Source organism: Panicum virgatum, chromosome 2N (assembly GCF_016808335.1).
Source record: "Panicum virgatum strain AP13 chromosome 2N, P.virgatum_v5, whole genome shotgun sequence".
Lineage (NCBI taxonomy): Eukaryota > Viridiplantae > Streptophyta > Magnoliopsida > Poales > Poaceae > Panicum > Panicum virgatum.
In genome coordinates, this window is record NC_053146.1 from 27,896,302 (window position 1) to 27,901,819 (window position 5,518).

At 45.0% G+C, this 5,518-nt stretch overlaps 1 non-coding gene across 1 annotated transcript; it reads right to left on the minus strand.

The window, feature by feature from the left end:
* Positions 1 to 2,002: 2,002 nt before the first annotated feature.
* Positions 2,003 to 2,106, minus strand: LOC120663213. Its single transcript, XR_005670432.1, has one exon. It is a non-coding gene; the product is annotated as a small nucleolar RNA R71 (small nucleolar RNA).
* Between the last annotated feature and the right edge of the window lie 3,412 nt (positions 2,107 to 5,518).

The window sequence follows — 5,518 nt, forward strand, 5'->3', positions numbered from 1 at the left end:
CTCCACCAAAATAAAACCATGCACTAGCATGAATGCACAACCATGTTTAAACCTAGAAAAATTTTAATTCCTTGTGAAACAAAATTAGATTAAATGCAAGACTAATCATAATAAATCCTAGAAAATTAAATAAAGCTAATTAAATTTATTATTAAAGCTGAAATTTAAATTGGAGTGTTACACCACCCCCCTCAACACACACACACTTCATTCCATTCTCTCCAAGAAGGCTCTCCTCTCTCTTGCTCTCTTAGCTAGGTAGTAGAGCTAGGCTAGTTCCCTTTAGCGAGCAAGTCGTCCTCGGGGTCATTGAGCAATCCTCAGCTCCTGGTATGGCTTTGTATCCAACTTGTCAGACTTCTATTCATAATATAGAGTTCTGCCATGGTTGCTTTACTATCTTGATAGTTTATCAATCCATGCTGCTTAGATCGTTCATAAGTTATGCTACGGTCTTGGTTAGGCCAGATGATCCGGGTACGGATAGAGGTTCGTTGTGCTTTTGAGCTTGCTCTAGCGTTTTACTCGTCCATCCGAAGGGTGGGAGACCTGGGGCACTAGAGTAGTGACTTCATACACGAGTGTGGTGCTCGGGTATGCGGGATCCTTCGGATATGACCATGCTCCACGGTGTGACTGGGGTAGACGGGAGGTGGTGACAGCCCTGTCCGTCCGGCGTAATAGTGGTGTTGCGTTTAGCGTACTCCCCAACATTTGGGTTCGGTATAGAAGTTCATGCAAAGAGGTAACAGGACTGGATGTACTCCGGTGCGGGAGCTTCTCCCCGCTATCCCATTTTCCTAGCACCTGCAGTCCTAACCATGATCTAACATGACCCCAGTTTTGGATAGAAGCACTAGGACACCTAACCTAGCCTAAGCTCCAGCTGACTTGACGTAGGATAGAGTAGTTCTTTATTTTACAGTTTCTCTCCTTTATTCCTTCCTCTTGGAGTGTGGATGTGTGTTGTGTCACATTACCCTTGCTTATTCTTTATCTGTACTTACCCTTGTTAGAGTATTGCCTATTGCTTGAGGCACAATGTCATGGTTAATATTGAGTACAATACCTTTGCCACTGCCGTCCTTTGGGACACAAATAAATGACGATACCCTTACTCTCCGGGTGAAATGCTACAATGGTATATCCGTGCACTTGTAGATCCATCTGTAATCGTATTGATTATACCACGAGAGTGGCACCCCTTGGGTGCAGTTGCTAGGATGGGTTCGGCGCCCTCATTTCTAGTGATTGCACTAAGGACTACCAACAGGCATTTCTGGCGCTATTGCTAAGGATTAACCATTCCTAGTGATTGCGCTAAGAAATGTCAACAAGCATTTCTGGCGCCGTTGCCGGGGGACGGCATGTGAACAAAGATATTGTGCTGATATTAACTTAGACCTTGTACTCAGGATATAGTCTGTACTCTTTCAGGCTAATGTCACTTTATGTCTTCTTTTATTTTTGATTTGAAAGAAGACAGGGGTAGTGTATGACCGGTTTCTCCCTGCCAGAAAACTACACAGGCAATCCAGAGAGGCTCGTGAGAAGGGCATGACCTCACGTCATTCCTCCTCTCGCTATCCTCCCGGCACAGGAACCCATTTCGGAAGCACGACTCGTTCTTGAGGCTATGGCTGAAAAGACTCTCCGCGAGTTCTCCGTCGCCTCCACCGACAATGTGGCCACTGGACCCATCATCAATGTCGGAGACGTGAACTTCGAGCTCAAATCAAGCCTCATCAACATGGTGTAGGCTAGCCCATTCTGTGGTGAGCCGAACGAGAACACAAATGCACATTTGCAGAATTTTTTGGAGCTCTGCGACACCGTTGTCATACGGGGTGTCGCCGCCGACATTGTCAAGCTTCGTCTGTTTCCCTTTTCCCTCCTGGGGAAGGCGAAACAGTGGTTTTACAAATAAAAGGGCATCGACACCTGGGCCAAATGCTCCAAGGCGTTCCTCGCAAAATTCTTCCCACTGGGAAAAACAAATGCCCTGCGCAGGAGAATTTCAAGTTTCCAGCAGACAGAGATGGAATCCATCCCAGAAGCTTGGGAGAGGCTGCAGGAATACATCCTGGCCTGTCCTCATCATGGCATGGACGAGTGGCTCGTCCTGCAAAGCTTCTACAATGGGCTCACAATGACATCTCGAGTCAACATTGATGCTGCTGCTGGAGGAGCCTTCCTCGACCTGACTATCGCCAAAGCAAAAGAATTGATCGAGAAGATGGTCTCCAATCAGGGGTGGAGCGATGAACGACTCCAACCCCGTACAAAAGGCATGCATACCGTCAAAGAGACGGATATGATTGCCACGAAGCTGTACCTCCTAATCAAGAAGATGGAGGAAGGGAGCAAACAACCGATCCATGCTCCCATTTACGCATGGGTTCGCACTTCACGTGCGAAGTCTGTGGTAATGAAGGACACTCGGGGAACGACTGCCCCGAAACTCGTGAAGACTGCGCCTACCTCAACAACAATAACAATGGTTACCGTCCACAACTGTAACACCCTAATTTAAATTCCAGCATTTAATAATAAATTTAATTGGCTTTATTTGTTTTTCTAGGATTTAATTTGCTTAGTTTGCATTTAATCCAATTTTGTTCATCATGTAATTAAAATTTTATCATAGGTTAAACTTTGTTGTTGCATTCATGCTGGAGCATATTTTCTTTTGTTGTTTGGTTAGAGTTTGAATTCAAATTTATTTGAATTCTTTTAGCCGTGGAACCCCTGCTCCGCCGCCTCTCTCCTGCACCTGCACGCACCCTGGTCTGCACGCCGTGGTCTGGAACGCTCGAGCGCCCTTTCCCCTCCTTTCCTTTCCCTTGTTTCGCGCTTAATGTCTCACCGGAGTAGCTATGCCCCGCTCTGCCGCCGCCGGCCGCTCCACTGCGCTGCACCCCTGTGCCGAACCCATAGTAGTGTTTGCGAGGCTGCGCACACCACTTCGGATCCAAAACCAAGTCGAATAGGGCCCTGGGTTGCCGATTTGCCGAACTCCGGCGACTCTGCCGCAGAGCGCCGCCGCGTGCCACCGTTGGCGCCGCCGCCCGCGCGCCCAAATGCTCTGGGCCGCCCGATTTAGATCCAACAATCCCAAATCAAGTCAGCCAAGTCAAACAGATAGGATACCGGTCAGCGCCTTCAGTTTTACATATGAGCCCCTCCTTTTCCTTGTAATCAACCCGCAGTCCACAGATGTTCAAAAATATTTACAGATCGGCCCATATATTTACACGGACCCCCTGAGTTTCTTTAAAATAAAACCCGCCATCCAGCCTGGTAGATTTTGCATGTTAACCCCTAGATCTAAAGTTTAATTACGTTTTAGTCCTCGGTTTTGCCCAGAAACCCCCTGGAACTCTAGTTTTCTTACAAATAGGTCCCTGGAACTTGTTTTTGGCCTAGATTTTGCGTTTTAGCTCCGTTTAGGCGTTCTTTATGTCCACGCGATCGTTGTAGTGCGTAGAATAGTTCTAGCTTAGTTTTGTTTGCTGTTTTTACATATTGTTGTACTGTTTCTTAGTGTTAGCCTTTGTTTGCATGTATGTTTATGTTGTGTATTGTTTTTGGCCATGTGTTCGTGAGTAGACGTTGATCCATCTGAGGAGCCCCAGTACCAGTACCAGGAGCCATCTTCAGAGCAGTTTGAGCAGCAGGATCAGTTTGAGGAAGGCAAGTATAACATGAACAACCTATCACTTTAAATACATTTTCATACTGCATTTTAATACTGTATACCTATAAGGACTTTCCTAGCCACTTTATATCCTTTATATATATCCTTTGGGTTGCATTTTGGTTAGTTGTGCTAGGTGCCGCGCTATAACACACTTGGTCCTTTTTAATTAATTTGATTAATTGTTTATGGAACTTAATTCTGGGAGTGGCCCTCTGTGCTTCGTGCTTGGGTGGCTCACGTCTCGTTAAAATATGTTTTGTTAGAAACTTGGTTTAGGGGGCCAGCACGGTGCTTAGTGCTTGGTTGGCCACTCTCCATAAGGACCGGTTCATAGAGCGACAACCTGGGACAATAGCGCTACCACAAGACTGGAATGGGACGGTCTTGGCGTAATAATTAGGTCTTTTTGGTTTGGAGTAACTTACCTGCGGGGCAGGGGAGGTAAGCTTCTATGGCCCTCGTGCTGAGTGGCCTCGTCTGTGCTTCGTGTCTTGACGCCCACTAGACCTGCTCCATAGTCGCTAATCCACCCTCGCGGTTACTCCTTACCAACGAGATTTTTTGTAAAGGCCTCGTAGTGAGTTTGCTAGTCATCTCACCTAAGGAAGTGTGATGAACAACTAGCGTATCTCATGACTTGTGGGTAAAGATGTACAACCTCTGCAGAGTGTAAAACTGGTATACTAGCTGTGCTCACGGTCATGAGCGGCCCAGATTCTCCTTTTGATTAGTGGGGTTATCTTCCTTTGACAAGGCAGGTTTCCCCGGGTGGCTTGGTTTGGTTTGGGTCTCAGTAGTAACATGATTAATTTTGATTAATTACTATGTAACTGGGTTTATGGTAATTCATCCACTTGTAGTAAATAGCTTTAATAAAATTTTGCCAGGATTAAAAGCTAATGCAGTTGAGTCAGCCAACCTTAGAGCCTCATAGTCTGTGTTATACTTGTTTAGTACAAGTTGTGTACTCACTCTTGCCTACTCTACTCTTTTTCCTCTTGGGGATACTCTACTGCTGCTCAGTTGGCTGCCGACGCGAGGGAGTTCGCTCAGCGCTACCAAGACTACGAGGACTTCTAGGCATTCGTCTCCCAGTCGACGTCCCTGTGGCGCCCTGCTCAGCTTCCAACGAGAGTTATCATTTATGTATTACACTTCCGCATACTCTGTATCAGACATTTTGTCATTAATGTAATAAACAACATTCGTACTCGCTTTATTATATCTTTTTATGTGATATGTGCTGTGATATACTGTTCATTCTGTTGTATATACGTGTGACTTGATCCTGGCACGTATATGATTGCTCGGTTTATGTCCTTTTATAAACCGGGTGTTACAGAGTGGTATCAGAGCCATATCGACTGTAGGACGAAAGCCTAGATAGAACTGGTCGAGTTTTAAGTCTTCTTCTCTCTCAGCCTTGTCTGCTGAAACTATTTTGCTATTATATTCCTTGAAATTCCAAGATTCTTACTCGTCTTGCCTTGAATTCTCTCTATAGAATAGTTTCTGTAGATTTTGGCCTGAAATAAGTCGACTGACCATCATAGGTATAAGCTAAATGACCTCTTTATAATAATATGATAGTACGTTATGCGACGCGATGTGTTAGTCGAGTCGTATGTTAAACTCGGCTAAGTTGTGAAATTTGTATGCTTGTTATTATGCCACATGTTTGATTTGGATTTTTGGTTGATTGCATAGTTTAGTAGTTAAATTTGTTTAATGAAAATCATTTTAAGTTAAAGTTAACTAATTAATAAAACAAGTTAGATCGTTGGGGGTAAAACCGTCCACTCTATCCTGTCTACTTTA